Here is a 17,918-nt window from a genome sequence, read left to right on the forward strand (position 1 = left end):
ACAATAACAGTTACCAACAGGGTGAGGGCACTAATAAAATGTTATCAAATTAAGCTATTTGCTGAAATCTAAGCATACGGCTGTATTTTCCCCATTATAATTATAGCTTGGAACGTTTTAATGTTCTGTCAAATGATATAAAGCTTTGGGGGGAGGGGGGGTTACTGCAAAAAAAATCTATTTGCATGCTAAAAATAAAGTATTCTAAAAACATTATTTGCAACATATGCATCTCTGGAGGAAAGCATCATACTACTCTCTTAGTTAAAACTGTACTTACCATTGGCAGTGCATTGATGTGAGGAAGTTCACCTGTCAGGTACCCCCAATCACAGAAAGATGATGCTGAAAAAGAAATGGAGAGGAACAAAGCAAATTAAAAACAATATCTGTTTTGGGCCCAAAAGGGTCAGCACAACCACATGTAGGTTTATGTATACACAGCCTAAACCAATAATTATTACAAACTGAAGTAACTGTTACACCGGATCCAGTTCACAGGCCTGTGAGATCTAGCCTACATGGCTAGGTCATCTGGCTCATGGGGCTCCCCTTGGGTCCAAAAGTCTAGTAGCCCTGGCTCTGAGAGCCACAGCAATTAACACTGTCACCACTCCCCGGCCTACAGATTGCAGCCTACAGAGCTATTAATCAAACACTTCACAGGCATTAAAACCCCTAGAAATTCTTCAATTAGTTTGACTGCAGACCATCCATGTGACTTCTTTAAATCTCAATGGAAATGGTAAATTACTTATCCATGAGTTAATAGAAATATACATTTCAGTGGGCAGAAAGCATGCTACCCAATTTATTTGCCAAGTCTTACAATTCTTTACAAAACTGAAAATAACATTAGCTGCAGGGCTATATTAAAAAAAAAAAAAAAATCATAAAGATCCTAAAGTAACCCCATTGCAAAAGAGACTGCAGGTATTTTTTTTTTTACTTTATCAGTATTACAAGCGTCTCCAAAAACAAAGTTACAAATACTCCATTTCTTATCCCTCAAATTAATTAAAAATATCAGATTCATTAATAATGAGGCACAAGACAGACAAATACTGTCAAATAGCACTTGCAAGCATTTATTAGATGGCCAGACAGCTGCTGGTTTCTTCCATGCTAATACCCCTGTTCATTCACTAATGAATTTTCCTTTGTACAAATGGCTGGGGAGTGGCTGCTCTCCATATGAATACCTGTCTTTGCAAGTGAACAAGACTATTTGCTATAAACCACTTTCTTTAAAAAGAAAGAAAAAAAGAAAAGAAAAAAAAAAATCAGTCAACCACTTGATGAGCAGAAACAATACCATGCAACCAACCATATAATGGACAACAAAAAGCAAATTCGTTGTACACAACTCATGCGAAGAAATTAGTTCACAAACACTTTGATGTGCTACCAGTAACTGTAGAAGTTTATTCATTAGTCAAAATGTTTCAAGGGTTAAACCAATCAGATGAATGGTTTATTCTGAAAAGTTATGCCCACTCCACTCAAAACCAAGCATTCTCTACAGTAACAATTAACAAGTTTATTCTCCCTCTATTCTCGGCACATTCCATTACAGGATTGACATTCCCAGAAATGTAACCTTCATAATGCAAGTGTGGAGTTGTTGCAGAGGATGAGAATGAATGCAAACACGCTGAGAATTAAGAGAATTTGCAAACGTGCTGTTTTCCCCTTGCTTAGTTGTATTAATATTGTGGAAATTATGCAAGTCAACAAAGGAAAACTCTACTTGTCAAACGACGCAATTTTTACAGATGACAACAGCGTGCAGATTTGTTTTTACACAGCTAAAGCCTCAGATCAGCACAGACGAAAGATCATCATATCAGCCAGTAGACACAGTAAATAGACACATTACTTGCCTATAATTAGAGTTCTCTTTAAAAAAAAAAAAAAAAAAAAAAGAGAAAGATGATCTGGGATATGCATCCTTACTTCCTTAGGAAATAAATTAAGTCACTGCAAGATCATGTGTTCAATGACATCAGCTATACAGCTACTCCTCGCTTAATGCCATAGTTACGTTCTTAACAAATGTGACGTTAAGCGAAACAATGTTAAGCAAATACAATTACGTAGTAGTTACCTAACTAGCAGGTGGTGGCCAAACAACGTTAAAACCAAACATTGCGAGTTTAAATGAGTATGTACTGTCAAAGATCAGCAACATAATAACGAAACAGCGTTAACTGGGACAATGTAAGAGTGAGGAGTACCTGTACTCAGTATTTACCCGACTACAAGATGACTTGGAATAAAATAACCCCCTGTCCGTCCATCCCCCTGTTAGATTCTATGCATGGAGAATTCATAAATGTTTTAATTTTCTATGTACAGAATCTAATTATTGGAGGGTCATCTTCAATACACTCCCCCACCCTTCCCACTACATCAGGGAAAGCAGTGGCAAAAGGACAGGTCGTAGGGGAGGCACTAGGATGGGCCCCTCCTACTCCCCCACTACTTGCCCCTGCCATGCCTGCACGCCCTGTCTCCTGCCTATCCTTCTACTTGGCTCCTCTGCTGCCCATCTCCCCTCCCCACCGCCTGTGCCCCATCCCGCCCATTTACTACCCTGCCTGCCCCCTCACCGCCCACTGCTTACCAACATGGCTCTGGCACCTCTTCAGCCAAGGGCACAAAGCATGTGCTTGCTCTGGTCCCAGCCCAGTAGCAGTGGCAGTGGCGAGAGTAGCAGCTCTGGCCAGGGCTCTAGAGCTGCCACCACAGCAGCCCCCTTCCCCCCCCCATACCCTAGTCTAAGACTAGGGGCTTGCTCCCCCTCCCATTTAGTGGAGGGAAAAAACCTTCAGATAAGATACAAGGGCACCGAGTAAGAGAAGCTTTTCTTTAGCTTCGGTTACTTCAGCTTGTGATTTTCCAACCCTTCTCTTGTCAGAGCTAAGTTCAGAGTTCAGTGCTTAAAAGCCAAAGCCACAGAAGGGCAAGGATGTCTTAGGGTTACTTCTTTTGTAAGACTGTGTAGTTGGGATCGAGTTGGACAAGCTCTTGAATGCAAGACATTCTTTGTCAGGACACACTATCCAAAGTACACATTTGTTACATTAAGAAATCCTTGCCTCTCACATCATTTCTGGACTATCACAGCTACAACATCGCTTTTACAGTACCAAAGCCATACAGGGGAAGATCTCATTCTGCTCTTCTGGGAAGGGCCTTATGCCATAAATGCCCGCTCTTCTGTCTGAAATCTAAACCTAACCCTCAAAAACAGAAGCTGGAAGCCCAAGACCGAAGGGCACACAGAACAGGGGAAAAAAGTAGAAAGGCGAATAGGTAAGCTGAACAGGTGTGAGCTCACAGAGGAATATGAGAACTCCCCAGCATTTGCTTTCCAGTATTCAGACAGGAAAAGATTATCTTCCAGTAAGTTTGCTTACCAAGAGAAGGAAGAATAAGTAAGCGTGCAGAGCTGTTAAGAAAGGACCAGCCATGCAAACCAGAAGTGACACTTGTTTATAGGAAGTAGTTGTTCCCCTATTGAACAACAAATCCCCAAGATAAAACATCCCCCCAAAACACAGTACCTAGTATCCATTTAATTGCTAGACATTCAAAACAAAGCTACCATCCTAAGCAAATATGTTCTAGCTCCAGAAGGCCTAGCAGTTTTTCTGCTCTTTTCCTGGGTTAGCACCCTCGCAAACAACACAGGTAATGCACTGATCAGACAAGAATGTCTTAATTAAAATCTAGAATTTTTCAGAACTGGTTTTGCTACACGGACCATTTTTTGCAGCTTGGAAAGCTATGGCCCAATACCCAGTAATGTTAAGAACATGAACAATTTTCTTTCAACAGTCACTGAATAGGGTCATATCCCATGGTACAGCTGGGGGGCATGACTTTGTTCAACTTCCAGAAGTTTTCAGAAAATGAGTATTGAATAATTGAGTCTGAAACTCAAGGGAGAGGAGCAATTAAACTTTTTTTTTTTTAAATACAAATTGATCAAACAAAGCAAAAGTGCTTTAACTTAAGGCCCCCTAAAAAGAGCAATTGGAAATCTATAGCTCTGTATATAAAATAGTATACACATTTGATTATAGTCCTTTCTCCACATTCCTTTCCTACGGTACATGTCTTTGCTGACAGAAAACCTTCTGGCACAAGCACTCTGCTCCATTTTGTGTCTGTCCACTTCATGTATTGATCCTAATTAAGACTTCTTACATCACTGACCCTTAGGTACTTCTTGATGGTCAGATAAGACTAGGAGTGTATTGTTTAAGCCAGTCTTATTTTCACAGTTATATTATATGATAAACAGTTAAGGGAATTTAAATTTTTGAATATGCATTTTTAACTTGGTTTGGTTTTTTTGGTTTTTTTTTTTTTAAAAAAAAAAACAACCTACAGAAAAGACTAAAACATAAATTAGCTTCTCTTTGAAACAAACCTTAAAGTAAGAAAAGTTCACCTGTGAAAAAAGAATGTAAACTAAAGTGGTTAAATACAACTGCCACACTCCCATAATGAGACACCACACCATTTATCTGATTGACATTAAAGCGCTTACTGAACCTGCTTAACTCCTAACTTGCACTAGTTAGCTCTAGGTCCCAAATCTGAATACAAGTTTTCTAGAGGTCTAGGTTGAATTTTAGAAGTATTCTATTTTTTTTTTTTTTTTGCTGGTTTTGTTTATGATCTATAAACAGACTTCTTCAGCATCAATTTTCTTGAATGCCAGTATCTTCTTCCAGTTTTTCTATTCTTTTCCAAGCCATCCCCATTGGCATTTATTAATTTGATGCCTTTGCTAGGAGACCATACAACAGGTGGTTACCATAATTATATTAAAAGTCAGAATTTCTATCTGTATTGCTACTTGTTAAGTGACTTATACCAGGTAACCAAGGCCAAGAGACAGTTAAATCACCCAAAGATATAAATGACAAATCTTTCCACAAAAAGAACTGAAGCAGATAAAACAATGCAAGGCTTAAAGAACAGGACTTTCAAATTTAGCTCCTGTAGAGATTACAGGTGCGATTGCTCCAACTCTGCTCTTGTTACATTCCAATGGCAGCAAAGTTTGGTGGGCTTTTATCCCAACCACAAATGCAAGTGTTTTTTGACTCCGGCTCTGTCACGCCAAACACTGGTGACTTGCCGCTATGCAGCTGTTTTTTTATTTCCGTGGTAAAATGACGCGACTATCATTCTTTGTTCACTCAACACCAGGCCTACTTACGGAAGAAACAAGACCCCCTTTATCGTTTCATAATGGGAAAGAATACCTATGGCCATGCACGCAGACTAGCTCATGAAGTGATGAGCTCTTGAGGTGTTCTCTACTCCATGAGCAGCGACAAGGAGGACCTGTAGCCAAAGTGATCGTACAAGCAGCAATGGAAAGCCATGCCAAAAAGTGTACTGAACTAGTTACAGAAAAACACTTGCATGACAGTCTCAGGTGCTGTCCCTCTCAGCTGTCTTGGTTACCAATAACAGATCATTGTGTTGCATGTGGTTAAAACTATGGTTAGGCCAACAACGTCGACAAATGGGTATAAACTTGGTTTAAAAAATGCACTACAAATAAAGTCGGATCTTGTTCCTTCAATATTGATCTGTTTCGAGGCTAAACCAGTTGAAAAACAATGATTTCTCCAGAGCTGTGACACCACTGGACCACCGCAGTTTATAAATGCATCCCCCCCATACTCTTCTCCACCCCACTGTTCTGACAACAGACTTCTATGAAGCCAGACTAGTTCTACCAGTAAAACAACACTGGTTTTAGAGCCATTTGTCTTCTGCATCTGAAGTTGTACACTTAAGGGTTTTTTTCCTAATCCTTTTAGGAATACATTTAGTTTGATTGGAAATGCTACTTCATGACATCTCTACGGTGCTTGAGCTTTCACAACAAATTAACTCATGCAGTGCTGCTCTCTGTGGCTTACAAAAGTCTCACAACATTGCTTCTTTGCTACAGATTTTCCCTGAAGGTCTTGTTTTTTAATTTTGCTGCATAACCCAATATGGGATTCACAAGCAAAACAAAAAACATACTTGAGTATTATATTTAAGTCCTTGACGTTTCCCCACCATGGAGCAGACTTCAGAACCATCCAGACCAGAAGTCTTAACAGATTCTAAACTAAAAAGTTATTACCAATTGAATGCTCCCCTTGGTTTGGTTGGTGGTCACACTCAACACTAGTGGCAATTCTGCTTGGAACATAAAATATGAAAATAAATTCCCCCTTGTTCCACGTGGCCGTAAAAAAAAAAACAAAAAAAACCCTCTCTTTTAGTTCATCTTTTTGCTTTTTAGCTCTGTTCAGAGAAACTGAAATATCAGGAGATATTTTAAAGTCACTTTTCCCCAGATAACTGGTTAAAACTTAGTGTAGGATAAGTGTGACAATGCTTAGAATAAATTGGTAATAGTCTCATTCATCTGTTCTGTTTCTCCAGCTTTAACTTTGAGAAACATGACGTACCTTGTACCATATTACATGATAACTCACTTCTGGAGAAACTTGTTAGTGAACTCTTTCTAAACTGGTATAAAGAGAAAACTAATGTCTAAATACATATTACTTAGAAGTTACTACCTTTTTTGGACTTCACAATCTTCAGACTAAAATCGCAAACATTTATCTGCAAACACATTTAGCAAAACAAAACGCTAAAGACACTTAAAGGTTATAAAGGCCAATAATTAGGCAAGTAGAAAATGCTGGAAAATTAAGACGCGCTCATTCATATGAGCCACTGTCAGTTCTACAGTTTTATAAGAAAGCTAAGAATTTGGCTTAAAAAAAAAATTAAAAAAAAAAAAAAGGTTGAATACAAAGATAAGAAAGTGCAGACAAATTATTCAGGGTAAAGTTATAAAAAGCAATAAGGAAAAAAAACACCAGAACAATGAAAGTCATCAGAATAAGGAAGCAAAACAATAGCACATAGGCAGGTGCTGCAAAAAAAGGAAGTCTTGCCCAGATCAAATAGAAACAGATTGCACAAGGGCAATCTTCTGTCAATATCAGTTAATTTGCAACGCTGCGAAATGGGGGGAAAAAAAAGATAAATGTGGCAGGGGCCCCCTTGGATCTGAAGTTCACCCACAATTCATTTAAATGAAATTCATTAACAAATAACCTAGTGAATGCAGAGGAACTGTTAAGAAATGGGAACCAGAGACTATAAATTCAAATCCAGCCTGGGTCAGCAGAGACTATCAACTGTTACCACCGCAGACCTGAATAACACATGAAATGAGCTTGGACTCTTCACCAGTATTGTCTAACTTTAAAAAGCAGATATGCATCTAATTTTTGACGTTCAACTTCAAGATAGGTTGAATTAAAACTCTGGATCTTATTCTCTATCCAAAATACTGCATTAAGTTTCCTTTATATGACTGCTCCTAAATGGGAATTTGATAAAATCTACTTCTCAAGGGTTAATTTGCATTTGTAAAGCACTTTGAGTTCTTCAGACAGAAGGAATTATACATGAGATCTGCTTGGTTGGGGAGTTTAGTTCTTTTTGCCTTTCTGTTCTTGGCAAAAATCCTATTTCCATATACTTCAGAACTGAGAGTAGTTCAGGTGTGTGAACCACTTATTTTCCTATTAATGCTGCCTAGTTCCCTCACATTCTGCATGTTACCTTTCGTTTCTTATTTCAACTTATCTTTGAGAAGTTTTCAGCAGCCATATTTTCTACCCAAAAACTGGCTACTGAGTTAAAATCAACTCTCATAGCCTTTACTCAGAAACGATACAGTATTGAGAAATCCAGGCTGGCAGGCACAAAGGATGTACAGTGGACCATGATCAAACACAGGAAGAAAGCAACAGGTAAATTCTGCTTGGATAGAAACACCACCCTCTCCATCATAATCGGGGGGGGGCCAATAAGCAACTTGCAATAAAGCAATCAAGTATTCAAACATAGATGTCAAATTCTGAACTGAGAAGCAAAGAAAATCTACTATGCTGAAAAACAAAAGTAATATAATAGGGAAACTCCAATTTCTGGAAATCCCCTTTCATAAGGTAGCAAAAGCCCATAGCTCCTGCCAGAAGTCTTCCAGTTTGCTGGGCAGAATCAGTTGTAACAGTTCTTCCCTTTACCATTAAAAGACTTATATAGCTTTTGCAGCTGAAGGGAGGCAAAGGGTACTTTGTCAACACAATTATATGCTTATTTGCATTTAACAGGGCCATGGTTATGAGGCCTTCAAAATGGTCCTGAATTTGGGGGTCTCTGTGGGTATCTTTTTACTACATGGCAAATGACCTGGATCACTTTTCTTCAGGTTGTGCCTGTTGGCAATAAATAAATAAATAAATAAATAATAAAAAACACAACCTGCACTTGAAGACTTGCAACAGACTTTGAAGAACCATTCTGGGTTGAACTCAGAACTAAAATCCAGAATAGAGAGGCATTGCAGTAACAGCTGAGAATGTTTTTTCTGTTTAAGAGCTGACTTTACTAAATGCACTAAAATCCATCTACGTGTGTACTCCATCTTGAAAACTGCTGTGCCTTTTTGAGAGAGGATGCAAGTGCCGAATAGGACTGGGGATCCAACTGAGACTGAGGAAGGAATTCCCCTAAAACACTATGGTATCAAACAGCTACGGTGTGCATAACATCAATGTGAATGCACGTTTCCAACTACGGTTCTGATTCTCCCCAAACTGACACCCGTCATCTACTTGGGTCTGATCTCACTTGGTGGCCAGCATCCATTGCCCTTTTGAACAATCAAGAGTTAAAAATTATTCCGGGTAAAATCTGGACCTTCAGATGGCTCCAGCAAAGCCAGCTAGCCAGAAAAACTCATCTGTGCACATATATCCGACTGCAGCTCTGCTGCCGGCTCAAGTGTTTACAGACAGCCTGACGTCAGAACAACCGGGTGGCTCAAGAAGTCATGCTGTGGCCATTGAACCTGAACACGCAGTATGCCAGGCAGGCTGAGTGTTGTTCAAGTCCTGCCTTCTATATCATGCCAAGATTTTCTGTTCTGCCCATTAGTGGGATTCTGCAAGGGCTCCTTTCCGAATTTCTGCCAAGCAGCCCATTTAAGAGTAGATACCGCTCTGGAACCCATGTACATACTCAAATTGTGTGCACACCTGTTCTTTGCCAGCATCTAAGACAGAATTAGCAAAGCAAGTCTGAGGTCACTGGATTCAAGGGTTCTTCTAACAACCCCCACAATAAGAAATTGCTTTTCATATTAAAGGTTTCTTTAAAGCCTTCATTAGTGAGAACACCATTTGGAAAACTGCTAAATCATAGCAGGGGGATGAACAGCTCGAGCTGGAACTGGAAGTTATTTGGTCAAGGAATTCCTGAAATATAACCCATCAGAAGCGAGCTGCTCATAACTAACGTTGCTAGTTCTTAGAATTATTTTTGGTGGGAGGGAGAAGGGAGAAAGGACTGGAGGAAGGAAAGCACTAGAATAAAATCAAAGTCTCTGACATTCATAAAATGATACTATGGGGTCAACCCCCGAGATCAGATATTCAAAGTGGTACAAAGGCTGACTTTAAAAATATTTAGGAAATGATAGCACTTCACGGCTTGCGCTGTTCTGCTTGCTGACAGTTCGCTATGGAGAGCCCCACGGCTTCCTCAAACCCTCCAGTGACATCCACTGTGTAATGTACTCTCACAGCGGCTTAGCCTTCTCCCTTGAACTAAAAGGTCAGGGCTTCAAATCCTTTCCTCTGGAGTTTTGCGTTCTGGGCACATTATTCCTGTCAACCTGCATTTTGCTTGGTTTCTCAGGCTAGAAGTGCAAGCCTTTTCCCATGAGGGTGTTTCAAAAACTAATGGCAATTTCAAAATAAAACCGTGTTGTGTGCAATGATCGCTTACCAGATGGCATCACTTCCTTACACAGTCATCCTGCTCGGCAACACAGGTATTCCAGCAAGTCACAAGGTTCTTCATCCTGTCCCCAAAGCAGCTTTTTTTGGTTTCTGTGACAGCCTCCTTTACTGCGAGTTGTACCTACCCCTGCATTGCTGGCCAATCCTGCCACTGCAGTTGTGCAGCCATTTTTTAATTTCTCTCTCCATTCACAGACTTTCTGTTGAGCTATACAGTTTTTCTGTATTGTACCAAAATCCTACCATAAAAATTTCACCGGGTGGCACACCTTTGCCCCACAAAAAACAAACAACAAAACACAGTTCTTGTTTGGTGGGCACTGACAGGTGCATGGCAACTGGCAGTTCTAAGATTTAGTAAAGGGGAGCCCCTCAGGCCATGGTGAGGGATGGGGACAGGGTGTTGTTGAAGTCCCTGGAGCCAGCAGGGAACTCTGGGGGGCAGGGCAAGGAGCAGCGTGAAAAGGGAGGCCTGCCCCTGCTAGCATATACCCAGCGGACTGGGGAGCCTTAGAGTCCTGTCATCCAGTGGGCAGAGGAGAGGCAATCATGGCCACAGACAGCAGCAGTAAACAGGCCTCTCCTTCCTGTACCTGCTTTCCCACTGCCCACTCCACCCCCTATATCAGGGAGGAGCAATTATTTCGGGTGGAGGGCTGCTTACTGCGTTTTGGCAAGTCATCGAGGGCTGCATGACAGGCAGCCAGGTGCCAATAAATATTAATTTTCTAAATTTTTTAGGGGCCCTGTAGGCCAGATAGAATGGCCTGGCGGGTCACATTTTGCCCACTTCTCCCCTATATGTACCTGCTGGCCAGAAACAGGTGCTAGGAGGAACCTGTGCCACTGCCCACAGCTGAGCCTAGAAACCCACGAGGCCATCTCCTGAAGCCCTCAGATGGAGCAGCTCTGCGACTCCTGCTCCCTTCCCATGGCCTGCTGTGCCTGCGTCAGCTGGGTGTAGCAGAAGCGATGGCCAGGTTCCTCCTTCCAGTGCCTACATCCAGCCGGAGGGGAACACCATGGTGGAGCAGCAGGGAGCAGATACAGGAAGAAGAAATCTGCCCACCACCACCAATATCCCCAAGTGAGCCTCCCACCATGCGAAGCCTCTTATTGTGGCTGGAGCAAGGCAGGAGTACCTCTGGGGCCAGAGTCAGCAGGGGACAGCAGCAGATATCTGTGCCTGCTCCATGCAAGACCCCACAGCTCAGGAAGTCAGGGCTGTGGGGAGAGGCCGTGTGGGGTTCCTGGGGACAGCAGCAGCACGGGTGAGTCGGGGGTGGAGGAACTGCAACCCCCCCTGGATCCAACCTTGCCATGCATGTTCAGCTTGAAACAATGGGTACATTCGACAATGCCACCCATCAGTGTTCCCTCACTGTGTCAGATGCACAGCATGGACAACCAAGTTCCTGACGCTCTCTTGTATGTTATATACATGGGACGTGTGGTCTAAAGTGAACCACACTTGAAATAATTCTCTCACAGTCGAAGTCTCTGTGTTGTTATTCTGCTAGTGAAGGAAGTCTGTCCAAAATTAGTCAAAAACCAGAACTACTGCTGTGCCCAACAGCAGAGACAAAGCATTTATGCTTATCTGCTATGGAGATTGAGTTGGGGAAGATGTTAGCACTGATATCGTTATGTTAAAGAAAAAAAGTGTCAGTATCTTAAGAAAAAAGACACGGAAACCTGTCCCAAAGAATAAGCTGCCCTCGTCAGAGATAAGCCTTGCAAGATATTTACTTTAGAAGTACTGCCTAGGGAAAAAAAAATCATTTATTAAATACAGAGAACATGAAAGTTATTAGTCAACAGCAAGTTTGGGTAACATAATCATGCCATATGCTCCTCACCTATTTCCTGAATAAGACCATGTGCAATCCAAGAAAAATGGTGGCTGCCTTTTACTGATGACTCCACTGCTGTGGCTCAGCTTGTTCACCGTGGGGTAAGAATGTGCATGTGCACAACGGTGCAGCTAAAGAGTAGTAAAGTCCTGTCCTCTGGTTCATGGTAATTTGTTCATGTGCCCTTTGATGCTCAATGAGCACTCTGTTCTCAAGACAGCCAAAAAATTATGATTCACAAGGAGCGCGGATACTGTCTTATGTCGAAGCAGTAACTTGTTTACCATGAAAAAAACAAAAAAAACACAACACAAAAAACCCTTCCGTTTTGTCTACAGGAGGAAATTTATAATTAGACCAATCTACCTATGCTACTACAACTCCCTTCCAAAATAAGAGCGACTTCTCTCACAACTCCAAAAGAGCTTATTAACCGTATTTAGAGCTTCTTGTTCTTCTCCTGCAGTAAGAATGAGTCTCTCTTACCTCAGACTGGCGCAAAAAACAACACATATCTTGTATTCATTTAAAGCACCAGATTAAAAAGGTGCTCAAAGACTGAAGTTGAGCAGTGGAGTCAATCCTCTGTTCTCTAGTGAACCCAATATACCCCACTACTGCTGCAGATGTAGAGTTTTACCAGTAAAAGTTCAAATTTACCAATTTACCATTTTAATTTACCATTGTGAATTGGTGTGTGAGTCCGTGTATATGCAAATACACATATGCACACAGCCCCTTAGCCTGAAAATAGCAAGTCCGATCATTTATCAGACTGAGTCATTAAAAAAAAGATCCTGATCCCTCTGCATATATACTTACCCTAAGACTGTTTTGCCCACGAGAAATTCCAACGGGCCTGAGAAAGATTAAAGTTAGGGTGCAAGCAAAGTAAATAAGTAAGCAAGCCAAAAGTTATGGCAGTGCGCGTGTTGCTGCTAAAATTACATTTGCATGATAATGCTGTTTACGGTAAGATACTACCTACGAATCTGAAATGGGGAACTGAGAGTTCAGTTTTTACGAGCACGCCATGCTAGTTTAACATGATATTCCCAAAAGAATATTGGGCCCGTGTAAAGTCAGTGTCAATCAGCAAAAGTTCCCGCCCACAAGGAACTAGCCGTTCCTTACATACACGTTTCTTCAGGGAAAGGTGTACGGGCCTAAATCTCATCACCACAGTAACCTCGCCATCTCACCTGTCCTGGTTTTGAGCAGGGTTCCCTATCAACAGCATTATTACAGTCCCCTAAGTCTTGTTTTCTCTGTGATGCACTTTTTTAAAGGATGCGCTATTGCCATCAAGAGCGACCAGTATTTAAGTGTTTAACGTGCTGGGACTACAGCAGCTGTCCCATTTCAGTCTCCTACACAACATTGGGTCCATCAAGCATATTGCTTACAATTTAGATAAAATGGATATAAAAAATGAAATTACTTACCACATTATACTCTCATTAACCCACAAATTTAGTATTTGTCTTACAATTCTTTTTTAAAAACCAAGAGGAAATTTTGCTGATTGCTTCTGATGCCTGAATGAACTAGGCCTCGGTTACAGAGAAGTAACTCCCACGTGAAGCAATAAGAAAATAAAAATTTAGCAATATTTTATACATGTAGAAAGCAAGGGAGGAAAGCAACACGACGGACTAATTCAAGAGGGCATAACTAGAGCCCGTGGGAGGAAGCAACAGAAAAGAAAATGAATGACGAATTTAGCAGAAATCCTTCCAAAAATGAAGTCACACATGTTCTGGAATAGCCTCTCAAAGGCCCGTTGCTTGGGATGTTCTCCAGTCTTGGGCCTCACACTTCAAGAAGGTTGCGGACAGTTTGGAAAGAGTCCAACACAGAGCAGAAAAAAGGATTAGGGGCCTCAGAGGTAAAACTTAAAAAGACTGGAAGAACGAAAGCTATTTAGCCTGGAGAAAAGAAAACTGAGGGGGGAAATCTGATAACAGTCCTTAAATACCAGAAGAGCGATTACTGAGCACGTGGACATGAGCTTTTCTCTGGGGCCATAAGGGACAAGAATACAAGCAATGGCCACAAGCTTCAGCAGGGGAAATTTAGGTTTAGGATTAAGTGAAACTTTCCGACTATAGGGTGGTAAAGCCCTGGAGCAGGCTACCTAGAGAAATTACAGATTCTCTCCATCCCTGGGAAGTTTAAGAGCAGGTTAGACAGACACTTGGCTGGGATGGCCTAGGTCAGGAATCAGCAACATTTTCAGACCGAGTGCCAAAATCACCCACAACCTCAATTAATAAGATGCTGGTGTGCCGGGGCAGACAGCAGAGACCCATGAGGGGCCCATCCTTGTTGGGTCAGTGCAGCCCTGGCCTTTTCCCCGCTGTCCGCCCAGAGATCCACATGTACCCACCATCAGCAATGAGCTGGGCTGGAGCCACATGGACCACAGCGTAGCTGCTTGCAGCCTCCCCACTGCCTGCTGCGAGCAGCCCAGGCTCTGTGGCAAGCAGCCGGGGCCTGCCCAGAGCCCAGGCCAGCTGTGGTAGGCGGCCAAGCAGCTGCATCAGGGTCCACGGAGCCCAACCTGGCTCATTGCTGGTGGTGGGTGCATGCACACCTCTGGGCAGATGGCAGGGAAAGGTTTGAGCTGCGCAGCCCTGACCAAGGATCAGGCCCCTTGCGGCTCCCCAGCCATCCACCCCAAGGTGCAAAAGCCAAGCAAAATGCTTTTGCGTATCATGCACCGGCACACGTGCCGGGGTTTGCCTACGCCTGGTCTAGTTAAATTCTGGAGCTGGACTTGTGAGGTCCCTTCCAGCACTACTGTCCTATAAGCCTAGGTAAGAATAGAAGTCATATCGTATGCAGTAATTCTGCTTTGAGTAGTCGCTACAGCAGGTTCCATAACAGGCCTTTTTCTTTCCATGTCCCCTGGTTTCTATGATTCCTGAGCAACAGGCCAGCAAATGATCTGAACTGTACATGCTGCAAATCTCAGTTTGAACATTCCTGAGAAAAGGCTCCTTAGTTTAGGATCTCCACCTGAGGAATCCCATCTCTAAGGATGTCTGTTAAGAGTTTATCTCCATGGCTACATCCAGCTTTTCTTATGAGGCTTATTTGTAACCCTGTGCTCTAAAGGTACTGAGCAGGTAATTGGAGCAAGGATGACCAGAAACTCAAACTTGTCTTTAAAATACACTCATTTTCAATGTTTGGAAGCCTTATTTAATTCCTCTGTTTTATTTTTTCCCCCATTTATGAAATGAAGATAATAATTCTAATCACTCAAAAGGTATTCAGAGTCTTACTGGACATTTGAAAAGCATTTAAATACCTAATACGTTATTTTATTATCATCATCATTAAAATTATTTGCCCCCACGCACTTTTTTCACCCAGCCTTTGGGTTTATTAGAACATCTGACAACCTAGCCATCTGGGAATCAGCTTTATCGAATAACTGTTTTAAATCATAAAGAAACAGGTGATGAGTGGTTACAAAATAAAAAAATTTGATACGCCTCTTATTAAAAATATCTTGCAAATTATTCATTTCTGTGCTTTCAGTTCTGAAGTACAGATTTCTTATTCATGGAGACCATATTAGTATCTGTACCACATTCTGCAACTTTCTGTTGTGGTAACAATAAAATGTGTTACTTAGCCAAGCATGCAGCTGTCTATTGCTACAATGAGAAGTGTAAAATAAAAACAAAACTTGTCAAAAAAAGCACAAAGTTCCCACACATTAAAGCTATTTTTCAATGCATGTCACAGCCGTAAAATATTGTGGCATGGCTCTAATTTGACTAATAAGGTTTTATTTATTTATTTACTATATTAGAGTTGCATTTATTTAGATTGTTTAAAAATAAGCACCTCATGCATATCAAAATCAGTGATAAGCATTAAAAATGGCATGATTAAGTGCTACACAATACATGGAGGTGGAAGTGCAATAAGGAACTTAAACAAACCTGTGGTTTACATAGGTCCAGGAAAGTTACTGGATTTTTTTGTTAGCAATTTAAAACACTGGAACCAGAAGCAATTCAAAAAATCTGAATTCTTTCTTTAGGCAAAGTATAACACAGAGACACTTACACTGAGTTTCTACAACTTGTTCTTTCCCAATATGATCTCAGCTCTATACTAAAGTAAAAAAAAGCAAAGGGACACTTTGGATCCAGTTATCAAACAGATGACTTTGAAGTCCGCATTCATCAACAGGCTCCCAACTATTGCCATTCTTGCTCTTTCCTGCTTCACATTTTTCATCCATTCAAGAGAACACAAAGCATGCAAACATGCAGCCACACTTCAGAAGAGAGCGTTTACCAGCTCAGGCACATGGAAACACTGCTCAAGAACACTTTGCGTAAGCAATGGAAATCACTTATCACAGCCTCTCTGGTGTCCTTCCAAAGTGACTCAAACTTCTGAAATCCAGAAGTATCTTTTGAACACACAATCCTGCTTCAATATCTTGCCTTTGTTTAATTTGTCCTATTTTTACATGAATAAATCTACTAGACTGATTTTGAACTGTCAGCCAAATTTTTCATACTGGCCTCTCAGACTGATTGTATGTTTTATGGGATGTGCTCCCACTGCCCCGTAGAAAAAAAAAAATGAGGATCTGCTAACCTAAAATTAATATGCAGAACTACACGCATTTAACCAATTTTATGATCTTATGTAGCATTCTTGACTATACTTCTCAGTATGTAGCAATTTAAAAATCATCACTGGACTTTATCCTTATTTACAGTAACACAAAAAGTGAAAATTACTTAAATACGCTGTCAAACAAAATCTGTGGCTTTGTATGTCAAGGGTTAATTCTCTCCCAATATGTTCCTACAACTATCTAGACATCTAGATGAAGTAAAGTTCAAGTACAAGCCATGGTAGTAAAGTAACAATAATGTTAATAATGTAAATGTAATGTAAATATTAATAAGAATATGTATAAAGTAAATTGGGTACTTTGCCCTCCCCTACTAGCTCCTCTCTCTCAGAGCAAAAGATATGGCTATAAAGGGTAAAGATACAAAAACAGAAGTAGTACATAATGAAACCCAATATATTCACATTTATGATGGGAAAATGTAAATAAAGAGATGGGGGGAGGGGGGTCCTACAACTTGTTTTTCAACTTACAGGATCAGCTTTCATCCTTTTCTGGCATACCATGATATTGTCAAAAGGCCAGGGTTTTATGTGCAATTCTGTTCCTGCATATAAATCTTACAGTGGGGCATTTTTTAACGTAGGGATGTATATACAAAATTCTATAGGGGTTAGTTTATTTGCATTAACAATCCAATTAGCTGTAATTTAGGGACCGAACAGTCCACTCTTCCCTGATGATTAGACTTCCCCTGGAAAATGAAAGATTATTTATCATTAATACCTGAAGAACCCCCAATTTGTGGAAAACTAAACATTTGGCATCCAAACAGGAGTCAAGTTTAAAAAAAGAGGTTGTTCCTGAGTCTACACATGGGTAGTTCCAGTACCTGCACTGCTGTTTGCGCACTAAAAAGAGCAAGTACCAACAAAATGAAATTACCAAAATTTGGATCTATTCCCTGCTGCATTTCAATATAGATATGGGGAGGGGGACCGGAGAGGAGAACGGGTGTCAGACGGTGTACCCTCAGCAGACAAGTAATTCAAATAGTCACTGGGAGAAGACCAGGAAAGGAAAGGTTGAAACATAGAAAGTGTTGTACATTTTGCCTCTTCCTATAAGAACAGCCAAGAAGGTTCGAGGCAAGAATTACAAACATTAAGATTTCTAGGATACAAGAATACCTCCCACATCAAATTTCTCAGAAATATTTAAAATTGATCTCCTGTGCAGATTTCACACAGTAAAGCCACCCACTGCATCTCATTATTATTATTAAAACTATCCATAACCCAGCACCAAAAATCAGGCCATACATAAAGTAAGGAGGGTGGAGTGTCAAAAAATTTCTACCACCTTATTTTTTTGTTTGTTTGTTTTGCTTTTTGGGGGTTTTTTTGGATGGACTAAACAAACATATGTTTTCATAAAAGCTTATCAAGGAACATTTGGGTTTTCATCAAAAAACCAAATGCTTCAAACCAAAATAGTTTAATGTGGAAATGAAATGCTGCATGAGTGATTTGCCCT

The 17,918-nt window shown here is 40.8% G+C and overlaps 1 protein-coding gene across 1 annotated transcript in view; it reads right to left on the reverse strand.

Annotated features, from left to right (window-relative positions):
* The window catches only part of TBL1XR1 (TBL1X/Y related 1), a 179,271-nt gene that overhangs the window by 110,714 nt on the left and 50,639 nt on the right, over nucleotides 1-17,918 (reverse strand). Inside the window, exon 2 of the mRNA XM_090050604.1 lies at nucleotides 281-345. The gene's annotated coding sequence lies outside the window, so the exon portion shown is untranslated. The remainder of the gene's footprint in view (nucleotides 1-280; nucleotides 346-17,918) is intronic.

Source organism: Crocodylus siamensis, chromosome 6 (genome assembly GCF_052110815.1).
Source record: "Crocodylus siamensis isolate JL-2025a chromosome 6, ASM5211081v1, whole genome shotgun sequence".
Classification (NCBI taxonomy): Eukaryota; Metazoa; Chordata; order Crocodylia; family Crocodylidae; genus Crocodylus; species Crocodylus siamensis.